The sequence below is a fragment of the Amblyraja radiata genome, chromosome 8 (genome assembly GCF_010909765.2).
Source record: "Amblyraja radiata isolate CabotCenter1 chromosome 8, sAmbRad1.1.pri, whole genome shotgun sequence".
NCBI lineage: Eukaryota > Metazoa > Chordata > Chondrichthyes > Rajiformes > Rajidae > Amblyraja > Amblyraja radiata.
Window position 1 is genome coordinate 41,917,593 of NC_045963.1, and position 15,856 is coordinate 41,933,448.

Here is a 15,856-nt window from a genome sequence, read left to right on the forward strand (position 1 = left end):
AGTGTTTTATAGCAGTTTCCAAAATTATATATTTCACCGGTTGGGCAGGCTAGGACTTTATTCCTTGGTGTACAGAAGGCTGAAGGGTAATCTTAAAGAGGTGTATGAGGAGAAATCATGAGGGGAATAGATAGGGTGAATGCACAGAATCTTTTACCCAGAGTAGGAGAATGAAATACCAGACGACTTGGTTTTAAGGTGAGAGGGGAAAGATTTAATTGGAACCTGAGGGACAACTTTCTCACACCGAGGGTGTGGGTATACGGAACGAGCTGCCAGAGGAGGTAGTTGAGGCAGATACAATAACAATATTTCAAAGACATTTGTACAGGTACATGGATAGGAAAGATTTAGAGGGATATGGGCCAAACGCGGGCAGGTGGGACCAGGATAGATGGGCATCTTGGTCGGCATGGACAAGTTGTGCAGAAGGACCTGTTTCCATGCTGTATGACTATTTGACTTCATCACACTTACGTCCAGGCCTCTGTTCCCACGTATCTATGCGCACATAGCATTTCAAAGCTCTCAAGCCAAAGCTATTTTTAACACTCCTCTTGACACTTAGTAATTACAGTTTTACTTGCAAATGATACACACTACCACTGAGAGAACAGACCTCCCATAACAATCCCTGAGGTACAACATCCAACTCTTTTGAAACAAGAATATTGGCTTCCTATGATAGTCATGTAACACAATAGAAGGCATGTGTATTTCTACGGCTGGATGTGTTCTAGACATTACTGTACTGGCTGAGCAGTGTGCCAATCAACTCATGGACCAGCCTCTTGACATTCCTAAGGAATGAAAGCTGTAATCCAAACCATACAAAACACTTCATTGGGTAGTAGATTGAATATCAGCTTCAGCAACAGGTTATGATGATCTTGCTTGTTTTAAAGTTGCATCATGTATTTGCAATTTATCATTGCCTTGGTTCCAGCTTTCTCACGCTGACCCTGTTTAGGTTTATTATTGTCACGAGTATCAAGGTACAGTGAAAAGCTCAGTACACATGACAATAATAAACATTAGACTTTCGAATTTAGATTTAAGAGATACTGTTTAGAAACGGGCTCTTCGGCCCATTGAGTCCGCACCAAGCAGTGATAATAATAATAATAATAACTTTATTTATAAAGCACTTTAAACAACCGCAGTTGCCACAAAGTGCTGTACATGAGAACTCATGGACAAAAAGTTATTACAAACCATTAAAAACCGTAAAACGAAGGACTAAAAAACAGTAAAAATTAAAAGACATTAAAAGCACTAAGAACAGGAGCAATGTCTCAGCCAGTGTCGAAAGCCAGAGAATAAAAATGAGTTTTTAGGGAGGATTTGAAGATGGACAGTGAGGGAGCCTGTCTGATGTGCAACGGCAAGGTGTTCCAGAGTGCCGGAGCAGCAACAGAAAAGGCTCTATCCCCTCTGAGCTTCCGCTTAGACCTTGGTACCTCAAGGAGCAGCTGATCAGCTGACTGAGGCACCGGGCAGGAGCATATAGGTGGAGCAGCTCAGAGAGGTAAGGCGGGGCGAGCCTAGCCTACACTAGCCTACTTACACACGAGACAATTTTACAACTTATCAAAGCCGATTAACCTACAAACCTGTACATCTTTAGAGTGTGGGACGAAACCTGAGCACCCGGAGAAAACCCACAGGCCAAACCCGCCTTTCTGGCACCGTAAGGCAGCAAATCTACCGTTGCGCCACTGTGCCGCCCCAAACACTACAATAAAGTTAAAGCTAAACCTAAACCCTGGTAGCCTCCTTGCCGTAAGTGTTTGGCTGTAGATACTGAGGGGGGCCGTGGTCACCTTGCAGAAGGAACGTGCCTACTGTGGGCAATGCTCTTCACCAGCCTGTCCAGGTCTCTCTGACCACCCCTCCTTGGGAACACTCTCCCAATCCTCCCCTCCCCACCTTCCCCAACATTGCAGCACCCATTCTTAAACCAGTGTCACGTACAAGGGTTCTGGAAGAGTATCGTGCTCGTATTACTAGGCTGTGCCAACAGCTGTGCGAGCATGCAATGGATGAGTGGAGTAGGTTGTGCTGTAATTGATACAGTGCATGTTATGCAGGGGAACCCAGTAACACTGCTCGGTGAACCTTGCAAACAAAGTTCACAACATTTATGGGATGTTTAATGCACAATATTATTTTCACACCATTAAAAGTTAGTAAAGGAATTGCTGAGCCAAAATTTGCTCTCATTGACCTACATATGCTGAAGGTATTTGGTAAACCCACACGAGAGTTTGGAACAGAATACTTAGCTACCCAATGTTTTGTGATATGTTTATCACTTTAACTCCCCTCCCTATTCTCACACTGGCCTCTCTGTCCTGGGCCTCCTCCATTGCCGCAGTGAGGCCACACGCAAACTGGAGGATCAGCACCTCATATTCCGATTGGGTAGTTGTCAACCCAATGGTATGAATATTCGCCAATTTTGGGTAAATTTCGGGTAAACCCCCCACCCCCCTCCCCCTTCCCTGTGCCCCACCTCAGTGCACACCGATTTCTCCTACTATCCTAATCACCTTTCCCCTTCCCCTCTCTCTATCCCCTTCCACCCATATCCCTCCCTCTAGCTTTACATTTCACTCTTCTTTCTCTCCTTCTCTGACACGCTTTTGTATCTTTTTCATCTCTAGCCTTTGTCCACCCATCTGCCAAGCACCCCTCTTCACACTGTATCCACCTATCGCTTGTCAGGCTTTTTCCTGCTGCCCACCTCTCTTTTCTAGCTATCTCATGCCCCCGCCCCCCCCCCCCCCCCCCCCCACTACAATCATTATCAACCAACCAGAAACATCACCTATCCATGTTAACCAGGTATGCTGCCTGACCTGCTGAGTTACTCCAGCACTGTTTTTTTTTACTTTACCATATGATGGGTTGTTCAGTTTTGTTTAGGGATATAGCATGGAAACAGGCCCACCAGTTCTGGGCTGACCAAGGATTACCCATACACTAGTTCTATCCAACACACTGGGGACAATTTACGGAGGCCAATTAACCTAGAATCCTGCACGTCTTTAGAATGTGGGAGGAACCCGGAACACCCAGAGAAAACCCACGTGGTCACAGGGAGAACGTGCAAACTCCGTAGTGATCCTCTGTGCTGCCCCCAGTGACAACAAAACAAAATCCCCCCCGAAATAATTGTTACAACTAACAATAACATTTGGATGAAAAAATGTAAATTGTATGAAACTGTTTCAAACCTCAAAGAATTGCATCCACAAAGGCAGAAGTGAATTGTGTTCATTTGTCAGTTCCCCTTTGACAATAATTCAGGGAATGAGGACCAGCTATTTTCAAACTTGAGTAAAATTAGTTTACCTAAGTGGTCAGGCTGCATATGTGACCAAGGTACTGCAATATGGTTTAAAATGATCACTTGTATAGTAAATGGCCACCTTCAACATTGTTATAAAGCACTGTGGTGCAGCGGGTAGAGCTGCTGCCTCACAGCGCCAGAGACCTGGGTTTGATGCTTAACCTGGGTGCTGTCTGTGTGGAGTTTGCACGTTCTTCCTGTGACCACGTGGGCTTCCTCCAAGTGCTCCAGTTTCCTCCCACATCCCAAAGGACATGTGGGCTTATAGGTTAATTGGCCACTGTAAATTGCTCCTAATGTGTAGGGAGTGAATGCGAAAGTAGGATAACGTGGAACTAGTGTGAACAGGTGATTGATAGTCAGCGTGGACTCAGTGGGCCAAAGGGCCTCTATTCTTTCAATCATTTCAAATTCAATCAACCATCTTTAGGTGTTTGTCATAGGCTAATATGACTTTTTGTTAAGTTTAGTTTAGAGATACCAAATGGAAACAAGCCTTTCAGCCCACCGAGCACGCCGACCAGCGATCCCCCACCGAGCACACCGACCAGCGATCCCTCACCGAGCACACCGACCAGCGATCCCCCACCGAGCTAGCCGACCAGCGATCCCCCACCGAGCACACCGACCAGCGATCCCCCACCGAGCACGCCGACCAGCGATCCCCCACCGAGCACACCGACCAGCGATCCCCCACCGAGCACGCCGACCAGCGATCCCCCACCGAGCTAGCCGACCAGCGATCCCCCACCGAGCACGCCGACCAGCGATCCCCCACCGAGCACGCCGACCAGCGATCCTCCACCGAGCACGCCGACCAGCGATCCCCCACCGAGCACGCCGACCAGCGATCCTCCACCGAGCACGCCGACCAGCGATCCCCCACCGAGCACGCCGACCAGCGATCCCCCACCGAGCACGCCGACCAGCGATCCCCCACCGAGCACGCCGACCAGCGATCCCCCACCGAGCACGCCGACCAGCGATCCCCCGTACACTAACACTATCCTACACACTAGGTACAGTTTACAATCTTTAGTAAAGCCAATTAACCTACAAACCTGTGTGTCTTTGGAGTGTGGAAGGAAATTGGTGCACCTGGGGAAAACCCACGTGGTCATTGGAAGATGTACAAACTTGTACAGACAGCACCCGTAGATAGGATCATACCCAGATCTCTGGTACTGTAAGGCAGCAACTCTACCGCTGCGCCTCCATTTGTTTCATCCTCCTCACAAGCTCTGATTTATCGAATAGTGCTCCATAGCAGACCTGGTACAAAGAATGTAGTTAGTACATGGAAGAGAGAGAGAGAGATTTGGGCTTCTTCCATTGCATGAAATTCTGCCTCAGCCTCACTGCCTCACCCGCCACCTCCCCTTCGATGATGTAATCATCATTGATTCACTGCTCAGGAATTAGGGTCACACAGCTAACATAGAATTACTTGTGGTTTATGATTCCTGTGGTTTGAAATCGTTTGCTTTAAATTATATCAGCGGTTCATTGGAAATACAAGATGAGTGTTTCAGGACTGCATGACATCATTGCAGCGGAGGTCCAGTTACTGAGCTATCAGTAACTGCCTTGTTCCTCTTCAATGTCCCATCTCCCCAGCATCCTCACTGTGTTGAAACTGAGAATTGGTGCATTGTCTCGTGTTTGAACCCAGAGCCCCAAACTCTGGTACTCATTACCATTTCTCCCTTCTGCAAATTGCTGGTTCTTAAAACTCAATCCTGCCGTCAACTACTCCAGTGGCCTCATGTTTTTTCTTTCTCTTTTCAATAATCGCTTTTATGTTTGCTTTTATTTCGAGAGGACTAGAATATAAAAACAGGGATGTAATGCTGAGGCTTTATAAGGTACTGGTCAGACTACATTTGGAATTTTGTGAGCAGTTTTGGGCCTCAAATCTGAGGAAGGATGTGCTGGAGTGGGAGAGGGTCCAGAAGAGGTTTACGAGAATGATCCCAGGGATGATTGGGTTAACGAATGATGAGCATTTGACGGCACTGGACCTGCACTCGCTGGAAGAAGGATGAGGGGGTACCTCATTAAAACTTACCAAATAGTGAAAGGCCTGGATAGAGTGGAAGTGGAGAGGATGCTTCCAATCGCGGGAGAGTCTAGGACCAGACGCCATAGCCTCAGAATAGGACGCACCTTTAGAAAGGAGATGGCGAGGAATTTCTTTAGTCAGATGGTGGTGAACCTGTGGAATTATTTGCCACAGAAGGCGGTGGAGGCCAAGTCAATATATATTTTTAATTGATGTGTAGGAAGGAACTGCAGATAGACACAAAATGCTGGAGTAACTCAGCGGGTGAGGCAGCATCTCTGGAGAGAAGGAATGGGCAACATTTCGGGTCGAGACCCTTCTTCAGACTGAAGAAGTCTGAAGAAGGGTCTCGACCCGAAATGTCGCTCGTGCCTTCTCTCCAGAGATGCTGCCTCACCCGCTGAGTTACTCCAGCATTTTGTGTCTACCTTCGATTTAAACCAGCATCTGCATCTTTCTTACACAAAGGAACTGCAGATGCTGGTTTACACCACAGATCAGGCAGCATCTATGGAGAGAAGGCACGGGCGACATTTCGGGTCGAGACCCTTCTTCAGACTCAATGGTTGGATTACACCACATGGATTGATGGCTGATTCTCCGCTTCAATCAATGCATCAGTGACAAAGACATGTTCCGCTTGGGTAGCTTACAACACAATGGTATGAACGTAACACCCCTCCCTCCCCCTCTCATTTCCTGGGCCCACCCCTCCTCCTACAGTGAGCTCACAACTGTGTTTTTTCTCTCTGTCTCTCTCACTCACGCGCTAACTGTAACTTTCAGTTTCTCACACTCAATCTTTCTCTCATTTCCCCTCTCTTATTGACTCTTTCTCTTCCTGTCTCTGTCCCTCTCCTTTCCTCTCTCATTTTCTCTGTACCATTTCTCTCACACTGGTTCAATCTCATATGTGAGAAAGAGAGAGAGATCAGCAACCTGTAAAATAAACATCTGTGGTAGTTGTCACTCGGTGATCGCAGAAGCAGTGACTGAGGTCAGAGAATCCATCTTCCCCGTAATATTCCTTGAATTAAAAGAAAAAAAAATGTTGTGGCCAACTAATTTTCTTACCTCATCCGCCCTTGTTGCTTGGAGACATAAATGTTTCTTGGGTTGGTGTGACAGCACCAAAGACCTCTCAGGAAGTTTGGGAGAGCCACTCTTGCTTGAGCTAATTCTTAAATTTCCGAATCGTTAAGTGGGAAATATGGCTGGTGCTACATGCAGATCTGCCAGCTTTTCTAAAGGAACCGGAGTCATTAACTTCCTCTAGTACAATGAGCCAGTTCAAGACCATTCGGAAGGCCAATGGAATGTTGGGCTTTCTTACAAAGAGCATGGAGAATAAGAGTGGGGAAGTTTTGATACTACTTTGCATGAAACTGGTGAGACCACACATGGAGCATTACGTATAGTTTTGATCTCCATGTTTAAGGAAAGATACACTGGCATTGAACATAATGCAGGCACGGTTCATCAGTCTGATTTCTGATTCCTGGATTGACACATATATAATCATAAGATCAAAAGATATTATGATACAGGAGCAGAATTAGGCCATTCAGCCCATCGATTAGAAACATAGAAACATAGAAAGTAGGTGCGAGAGTAGACCACCAGGTCCGTCGAGCCCGCACCGCCATTCGCTCATGGCTGAACACTAAACAGACACACTTACCCACAAACAGTAGACACAAGACACAGAACACAAGACACTACCCTCCCCTTTATACCGCTATCACCCCTCTCCACCCCAAGAACCTCGTGATCTCCTGGGGGAGGCAAAAAACCGGATAAAAACCCAGGTCCAATTCGGGAAAAAAATCCGGGAAATTCCTCTCCGACCCCAATCCAGGCGATCGACACTTGTCCAGGAGATCACTCAGGTCTTACTATACTAACCATACCTAGGTCCATATCCCTGCCCTCTCCCCGTAGCCCCTTATCCCCTTGGCAGTTAAAAAACCATCTATTTTAGTCTTAAATATATTTAAAGTTTCTGCTTCCACTGCTCCCTGGGGCAGTGAATTCCATAAATTAACCACCCTCTGGGTGAAGAAGTTCTTCCTCATCTCAGTTTTAAAAGAGCCCCCCCTTATTCTGCAACTATGTCCCCTAGTTCTAGTTTCCCCGATCATTGGGAACATCCTCGGTGCATCCACCCGATCAAGGCCCCTCACGATCTTATATGTTTCAATGAGATCGCCTCTCATTCTTCTAAACTCCAAAGAGTAGAGTTCCAGCCTACTTAACCTTTCCTCATATGTCAATCCCCTCATTGCAGGAATTAATCTTGTAAACCTTCGCTGCACTGCCTCCAGGGCTAGTACATCCTTTCTTAAGTATGGACCCCAGAACTGTACACAGTATTCCAAATGTGGTCTCACATTTGATTCTGCTCCATCATTTGATCAGGGTCAATGTATGTTAATTTTTATGTAAAATAACTTGGCAGTAGGAGTACCTGTCCTGCACTGAACTAAAACCCTGCAAGTGTTGTGCTGTGTGATGATTAGAACTGAGACCAGAAGAAAAGAATGGCATCTTACTTCACCCAACACCTGTTCCAATTTAGAAAAGTATGCAAAGGATGGACAATAGCTGAGACTTTATTTAAGGCCAGCGACATTCTTATGGCAGGCCCCTGCAGGGTATGTCATTAACCCAGAAATAACTTCTGTCAAGTCACAAGCTTGTTCAAAATACCCGAAGCTTTTCCATTGTAATAGCTTATATACCGATGAGTAAGATAGACATGGAGCACTTTGATGTAAGATTAGCCAACTTCCCTTGATACTGCTCAATTTGTATCCCTTAGATCAGTACACCAGTTCACTCCACCATCCCGCTGAGTTACTCCAGCATTTTGTGTCTATCCTGCCTGATCCTTGGATTCCCCATAGTCCCCTCAGCCATGAATCGACAGTAATTCAACCTTCAGCTGAAGGGAAACAATCTCCAAGGACTCAATGCGCTGAGGGAAGGAATTCCTTCTCATCTCTGCATTCATGGGGGAGTTTTATTCAGAAGTTCACAAGTTATAGGAGCAGAATTAGGCCATTCGGCCCATCAAGTCTAATCCGCCATTCAATCATAGCTGATCTATCTTTCCTTCTCAGCTCCATTCTCCTGTCTTCTCCCCATAACCCCTGACACACTTACTAATCACGAACCTATCAATCTCCGCCTTAAAAATATCCATTAACTTGGCCTCCATAGCCATCTGTAACAATTAATTCCATAGATTCACCACCCTCTGACTAAAGAAATTCCTCCTTGTCTCCTTTCTAACGATACGTCCTTTTATTCTGAGGCTGTGGCCTCTGGTCCTATACTCTCCCACTAGTGGAGCCATCCTCTCCACATTCACTCTATCCAGGCCTTTGTTCTGAAACTAGATTCCCTCATGCCAGACTCCCCCTGGGGGAAGGAATCATGTCAGCATTTACCCGGTCAAGCCCCCCCAGAATCTTGTATGCAATCATCTCTCATTCCTCTACACTCCAGAGAAGATAGACCAAACCTGCTCAACATATCCTCATCACAGGAATCAACCTCATGAACATTCATATCTCTGCACCAATTCCTTCCTCCAAATGTGATTTCACTAAAGTCCTGTTCTCATGTAATTTTTTTATCATTTGGCACGCAGGCCAAGCTTCCATTTGCCTTCCTAATTGCTTTCTGCTTGCATGTTAACTATGTATGAAGGTATTTTATTTTATTTCATTATTGTCACATTATTGTACGGTGAAAAGCTTTTGTTTGCATGCTATCCGGTCAAGGAAAAGCCGATACGTGGACCGTTCTCTAGCTAGATTGCACTGAAGATATAGCACTCTTTAAACTGAAAAGAGCGCAGAGAAGATTTACGAGGATGTTGCCAGGATTTGAGGGCCCGAGATATATGAAGAGGTTGAGCAGACCAGGACTTTATTCCTTCGAGTGCAGGAAGCAGAGGGGTGATCTTATAGAAGTGTGTAAAACCGTGAGGGGGAAGAGATAGGGTGAATGCTCAGTCTTTTATCCAGATTACTCAGTCTTTTACCCAGATTAGCTAAATCAAAAACCAAAGGACATAGGTTTAAGGTGAGAGGGGAAAGATTTAATAGAAACCTGAGAGGCAACTTTTTCACATACTGGGTAGTGGGTAGATGGAACGAGCTGCCAGAGGAGGTAGTGGAGGCAGGTACGATAACAACATTTGAAAGACATTTGGACAGGTACATGGATAGGAAAGGTTTAGTGGGATATGGGCCAAATGCAGGTTGGTGGGACTGGTGTAGATGGGGCATCTTGGTAGATGTGGGCCCGGAAGAGGGGCAGACAGTCGGCCTAGGTGGTGATCTCAGCTTCTCTCACCACCCTTGGGGGACTGGCTCAACTGAAAGCAATTAACCCCAGTTCTTCCAGTGGTTTGCTGATGCTCTGGTTCATTTCCTTAGCCCTGTCCACACGTGGATACGTTAGTTATCTAAAATTGAAGATATCAGTGTTCATACGGTGGAAACGGGGGTTCCTCTCACTAGGGTCTCCTCGATATCTCACAGCTCTGCTCTTGCTCCCCCTCCCCCCATTCGTAACAAGGACAGAGTCCCCCTTGTTCTCACCTTCCGCCCCATCAGCCGTCACAGCCTCCAACATTTTTGCCACCTCCAACGGGATCCCACTACTGGCCACGTCTACCCATCTCCACCCCTTTCTGCTTTCCGCAGAGACTGTTGCCTCCGCAACTCGCCCCTTCCCACTCATACCACCCCCTCCCCAGGTACTTTCCCCTGCAACCGCAGGAGATGCAGCACCTGTCCCTTTACCTCCCCCTCTTGACTCCATCCAAGGACCCCAACAGTCTTTCCAGGTGAGGTAGAGGTTCACTCGCACCTCCTCCAACCTCATCTACTGTATCCGCTGTTCCGGGTGTCAACTTGTGTACATCGGCGAGACCAAGCGCAGGCTCGGCGATCATTTCGCTGAACACCTCTGCTCAGTCCGCCTCAGTAAAGGGATTCTCCATCCTCTCCCCTTCCCAGTTCTCCCAGCAGTCTTACTGTTGCCGACTACATTCTATCTCTGTCCCACCCACTCCCCTGATATCAGTTTAAAGAAGGGTCTCGAGCGGAAACGTCACCCATTCCTTCTCTCCAGAGATGCTGCCTGGCCCGCTGAGTCACTCCAGCATTTTGTGTCTACCTTCAGTGTTCATACCATTGGGTTGTAAGCTACCCAAGCGGAATATGAGGTGATGTTCCTCTGGTTTGCGAGTGGCTTCACTCTGGCAATAGAGGAGCCCAGGACAGAAAGGTCAGTATGGGAATGTGAAGGGGAGTTAAAATGCTTAGCAGCTGAGAGATGTTCAGTTGTCCTGTATGCAGTGTGATGGAGGTGAAGGCTCTTCTAACGCTTAAAATAATGTCCAGTCCAAGTTAATTGAAGCTAAATGGCAAAGGGATGGCAGTGCAGGTTACAAAAGGGTTCTGCTCCTGAGAACTGTTTGTGACCCAAACATTCAGATTTCGTCACAAGATGCAATGATATTACTGCAATGAACCGAGGTGGTGGACCACATGGCTATAAATGCCCGCACCTCAGCAAAGCCAGCAAATCCATCCTGCCGGTGTCCCCGGTGTTCATTCGTAGGGGGCATTCATAAGTCGGGTGTTCATGAGCTGATGAGGACCTGTCCTGACATCAGCCTAAAGTAGTCAAAGGCATCAAATAAATGTTTATTTACAGGTTTTTTAAGAGGAAATGTATAAACAAGGTTAGGCAAATGCTGGTTTACTGTATACCAAAGAAAGACACAAAGTGCTGGAGTAACTCAGCTGGTCAGGCAGTATCTCTGGAGGAAAAGGATGGGTGATGTTTTGGGGATGGACCCTTTCAGTCTGAAGAAGGGCCCTGGCCCGAAACATCAACCATTCTTTTCCTCCAGAGATGCTACCTGACCCGCTGAGTTACTCCAGCACTCTGTGTCTTTCTTTCTTCTTAAGAGGATACTGGGACAAATGATCTGAAGGTTTGTCAAAAAGGTGTTGGAAAGAACATCTTGAAGAATGAAATAGAGGTGGCGATGGAGAGGTTTGGGAAATTAATTTGGGAGACGAACATATTTTCTGTTGGGATGATTTTTAAAATATCAAGTAAAACATGCCAAGTCAGAGTTTCGGACAACACAAGAATAATGTTTGTAAGAAAAGAATTACTGTGCGTTTGCACTTCGCACATGTGACAATAAATCATTGAACCATAATGAGTAGGAATAACTCACTATAAGCAGGTGACAGAGACTATTTTAAAACTGTGGTAAGAGATTTAAACAAAGTTGACCACATCAGGTTCCAGGATTGGGAGACTGGAGAGGGACCACAATTTGCAAAAGAGCAGCCGTCCTAAAATACTAAGCCCATAGCTTTCCCATGACAGCCACTGGTCTTGATGCCCTCCCCTCGTCACTTGTTGTCCACTGACAATCACATGATGTTCAAATAATTGGACGATGTGACCAGAATAGCTTCAGTGAGCCCGTGTTGTCTAACTGAACTTTAACTTGGATCTGCCCAACTGCCGATGCCTTTTCATCAGACACCCGTGGAAGTTACCATTACCTGAGTAAGTAGCCAGAGCACGTTGGCAGTGAATCAGAGAGACCGCGTGACAGTGACACGTATGAATACGCACCTGTTGTTGTTCCAACCTCCGACTAAATCGCTGTCGGGATTTGTGTCAGGATATGGTCATCAGCATATTCTCACAGCTATGAACATGGAGTGGTGAACCTTGTTTTCCTTACAAAAACATAATTTTAATTATAGTAATTTTCCTACAGCAATGCATTAGACTTTAGACTGCAGAGATACCGTGTAGAAACAGGCCCTTCGGCCCACCGTGTCAGCGCCAACCAGCGATCACCCCGCACACTAGCACTACTCCTACACACACTAGGGACAATTTACAATTTTACTGAAGCCAATCAACCTACAAACCCATACGTCTTTGGAATGTGGGTGGAAACCGGAGAAAACCCACGCGGTCAAAGGGAAAACGTCCAAACTCCGTACAGGCAGAACCCATTGTCGGGATCGAACCCAGGTCTCTGGTGCTGTAAGGCAGCAACTTTACGGCTGGAAGCCGGAGCACCTGGAAAAAACCCATGCGGCCACAGGGGAAGCATACAAACTCTGTACAGCTAGCACCCATAGTCAGGATCGAACCCGTGTCTCTAGCGCTGTAAGGCAGCAGCTCTACCGCTAAATCTCTTCTGCATTTTTTACTTTAGTTTAGATGAAGAGCCTCAACCTGAAATGTCACCGATCATTGTCTCAAGAGATGCTGCCTGATCCGCTGAGTTACTCCAGTACTGTGTGACATTTTGTGCAAGCCAACATCTGCATTTCCTTGTTTCTACCTTAGTTTACTTTAGAGTTACAGCATAGAAACAGGCCCTTTGGCCCATCGGGATCACCTGTTCACATTAGTTCTATGTTGTCCCACTTTCGCATCCACTCCCTACACACTAGGCTAATTAACCTGCAAACCCGCACGTCTTTGGAATGTGAAGAAACTGGAGCACCCGGTCGCTGGGAGAACATGCAAACTTCACACTTCTGTCCACAAATTTTGGAAGTAAAACAAAACAAACATCGCAAATGCTTGCGATCCAAAGCAGTAAAACATAGCAGTTTTGGTCAACATCTGCTACACATCATCAGCTCTGCCGAACACATCTGCTGCTGAAGATTTCCTCTTTCAGACATTAACTTCCTTTTCTTTCCGTGCTGACAGGCAGCTATGCATTTACAAATAAAGTCCACTTCCACGTTAAGCTCTGCACTCCCTGATCACTGTTGGTGTGGCTGTCAATCTTAATCGGGAAATTAAGCTTGTGTGATCTTTGAGAGGGTTCTTCAGATATTTTTGCCATCTGTCTCCATTGTACCTTATTCAGATAAAGAATCTGTGGGTGTAAAATGGTGCTTTTCACCAGCACTTGGTGATAGGTACTAACTTACTTTCAGATTGTTTATTATCGTCATGTGTACCAAGATACAGTGAAACGCTTTGTTTGCCTGCTATCCAGTCAAATCATACTATACATGAGTATAATCAAGCCATACACAAGTACAGCAGGTAGTACAAAGATGTAAAAAAAATTAGAGTGCTGAAGATAATGTTATAGCATTACAGTTACAGAGAAAGTGCAGTTACGAAAATATACAGGGGCAGAAATTAGGTAGGTTGGAAGATCATGACTATACCCCAGCTTGTGAGAGGACTGCTGAGTAATGTTATCACAGTGGGGAAGAAGTTGTTCCTGAATCTTGTGATTCATGCTTTTGAGCTTTTGTAGCTTCTGCTCGATGGGAGAAGTGACAAGAGGGAATGACCAGGGTGTGAGTGGTCCTTGAAAATGTTGCCAGTTTTTTCAAAGTGTAGCTGCTGGTTTGACTTTAGATTTTGAGTTTGGGTTAAGTTTATTGGCACGTGTACTGAGGTACGATGAAAAGATTTTGTTGCGTGATAACCAGTCAGCAGAAAGACTATACATGATTACAATCACGCCATCCGTAGTGTACAACTATATGATAAAGTGAATAACGTAAAAAACGTTTAGTGAAATAAAGTCCAGTAAAGTCCGATCAAAGATAGACCGAGGGTCTCCAATGTGGGTCTCCAACTACCACCCTCTAGTTGTTGATCGAATGATTCAGTTGTCTGATAACGGCTGGGAAGAAATTGTCCCAGGATCTGACGAGTGCATTTTCACACTCCTGTACCTCTTGCCTGATGGGAGAGGGGAGAAGAGGGAGTAGCTGGGGTGCGACTTGTCCTTGATTATGCTGATGGCCTTGCCGAGGCAGTGTGAAGTGTAAATGGACTCAATGGAAGGGAGGTTCGTTTGTGTGATAATCTGGACTGCATCCATAATTCTCTGCAAGAGACATTTAGACTAGAGATCAGTCACTTTGGCCCACCGAGTCCACGCCAACCAGCGATCACCCCATACACTAACACTATCCTACACACGAGGGGCAATTTACAATTCTTACCAAAGGTAATTAATCTACAAACCTGTACATCATTGGATTGTGTGAGGAAACTGGAGAAAGCCCACGCGGTCAAAGGGAGAACGTACGAACTCTGTACTGGCAGAACTCATTGTCAGGATTGAACCCAGGTCTGTAAGGCAGCGACTCTACAGCTGCGCGATGCCTAATGATATTGAGAATTATATTGGTTAAAATAATTCAGAAACTAAGGCTATTTCTCTCCGTTGATTTGATTGAAGTCAATGAATTTGCAGCATGTCAAACTTGGCAGGCGTTTTCCCAGTTTAAGTGCTGAGATAATGGCAGCAGAATTAATCTAAGAGCTAACGAGTCTTCAAAATGAACACTGTTTCTCTATCAAAAATCTGAGCATCTTTTGCATGTGCTGATCGAAAAATGATCTCTCGATGCAGTTCCATCTGTAAACCATAGGTGGAGTCTGAAAGTAAAAGGCAGAAAGTTGTCCAAAGTTTTAACAGACCTGCTCCTTGAATGTGAGTGGTGGCAAATTTTAAAAGACACAACATTTTTCAACCATCGTTGCTGTTGTTTAGTTATTTGTAGGATTTTTTCCCCCAAAATAAACTTTGTTCAGAATATAAAATATATACTAAACAAAAACTGGGAGACCGACGTTTTGGAAAGAACAATAGTCAATAGGTGCAAGAGTAGGCCATTCGGCCCTTCGAGTCAGCACCGCCATTCAATGTGATCATGGCTGATCATCCACAATCAGTACCCTGTTCCTGCCTTCTCCCCATATCCCTTGACTCCGCTAACTTTAAGAGCTCTATCTAACTCTCTCTTGAAATAATCCAGAGAACTGGCCTCTGAAGCAGAGAATTCCACAGACTCACAACCCTGTGTGACAAAGTATTTCCTCATCCCCGTTCTAAATGGCCTACCCCTTATTCTTAATCTGTGGCCCTGGTCTGGACTTCCCCAACATTCATGTCTCTAGCGTGTCCAAACCCTAAATAATCTTATATGTTCAATAAGATCCCCTCTCATCCTTCTAAATTCTAGAGTATACAAGCCCAGCCGCTCCATTCTATCAACATTTGGAGACCAAAACTGCACACACACTCCTCTTGCTACGAAGGCCAACATGCCATCAGCTTTCTTCACTGCCTGCTGTACCTGCATGCTTCCTTTCAATGACTGATGAACAAGGACCCCCAGATCACGTTGTACTTCCCCTTTTCCCAGCTTGACACCATTTAGATAATAATCTGCCTTCCTGTTTTTGCCACCAAAGTGGATAACCTCACATTTATCCACATTAAACTGCATCTGCCATGCATCTGCTCACTCACCCAACCTGTCGAACTCACCCTGCATCCTCATAGCATTCTGCTCATAGTTCACACTGCCACCCAGCTTTGCGTC

General features: G+C 45.8%; 1 protein-coding gene across 5 annotated transcripts in view; it reads left to right on the forward strand.

Annotated features, from left to right (window-relative positions):
• The window catches only part of filip1 (filamin A interacting protein 1), a 133,475-nt gene that overhangs the window by 20,794 nt on the left and 96,825 nt on the right, over positions 1-15,856 (forward strand). The window lies entirely within an intron of this gene.